This window comes from Bos indicus, chromosome 1 (assembly GCF_029378745.1).
Source record: "Bos indicus isolate NIAB-ARS_2022 breed Sahiwal x Tharparkar chromosome 1, NIAB-ARS_B.indTharparkar_mat_pri_1.0, whole genome shotgun sequence".
Classification (NCBI taxonomy): Eukaryota; Metazoa; Chordata; class Mammalia; order Artiodactyla; family Bovidae; genus Bos; species Bos indicus.
The window spans coordinates 115123980-115125160 of record NC_091760.1 but is presented as its reverse complement, the minus strand read 5'-3'; the positions used below and the strand labels follow the sequence as shown (position 1 = coordinate 115125160).

General features: G+C 32.7%; 1 non-coding gene across 1 annotated transcript; it reads left to right on the top strand.

The window, feature by feature from the left end:
• Positions 1–493: 493 nt before the first annotated feature.
• Positions 494–600, top strand: LOC139185274 (U6 spliceosomal RNA). Its single transcript, XR_011568889.1, has one exon. It is a non-coding gene; the product is annotated as a U6 spliceosomal RNA (small nuclear RNA).
• The last annotated feature ends 581 nt before the right edge of the window (positions 601–1181 follow it).

The following is a 1181-nucleotide window of genomic DNA, read 5'->3' as shown; positions in this document are numbered from 1 at the left end:
GAAAAAAATAATTCTGTTGACTTGTACATTAGCAAAGAGATAAGATTCAATTCCACCTTCAGAGATGACACTTAATTTTATGGATTATAAAGTATGTAATTCTGAAATAAACTTTTTCAGATTTATTCTAACTATCTGTAATGCCTATTTTATTGGTGAATATTAAAGGGGTGATGCAAAAAATGATTCATGAATTTTCCCACAGTGAACAACAAATTTGGTAGGTGTCTTCCTGGGTACCAGGTAGGAATAAAAATAACAAATCAGAAAATATTTCACGGAGGAGGTGGGAGTTAGTGGATTAGAAGACTTTCCTCTGTTAAAATCGTGGTTTTCTATTGTTTGAACTTTCCAAAATATGTTTTTGGAGTTTTTTAAAAAGAGAAAACAAAATTTTAGAAAAGAATATAATGTAAATTATTTACGTAATTGACACAAGTTCATATGTTTTTAAATTAAGTAATGTTACAAACATCTAAAAATAATAAGTGCCATGCTCACTTCAGTAGCACATGCACTAAGACTGGAACCATACAGAGAAGACTGGCATGGCTCCTGCACAAGGATGGCTCATAAACTTGTGAAGCGTTCCATATGTTTTGGTGTTGGGAAAGTTGGCCGCATGTAAATCAATGTAGTTAGAGCACGCCCTCACACCATGCACAAAAATAAACTCAGAAATGGCTTAAAGAGTTAAATATAAGATATTATACCACAAAACTTTTAGAAGAGAACATAGGCAAAACATTTTTGGACATAAATCATACCAATGTTTTCTTAGGTCTCCCAAGGTAACAGAAATAAATTAAACTTATAACCTTTTACACAGCAAAGAAAACCATAAATAAAATGAAAAGAGAACCTACAGACTGGGAGAAAATATTTGCAAATGATGTGACTGACAAGGGCTTAATTTTCAAAACACACAAACAATTCATATAACTCAATAACAACAAAACACCCCAATGGGAAGCCCATCTTAAGCATGTTAATTCACAAAAGGACTCAATTAACCAAACCTGAAATTTATTAATCTAAAAAGAAATGTACAGCCTCTTTCAGTTTGTATCCTGAAAGACACAGAGAAAAATTTTTCTTACTCAAAATTCCAATATCCTCAAATGGGAGCTATGCCGAGAGAGATTTTTGTAGCCGTCAGGATTCTGGAGTAGTGCTCTGAT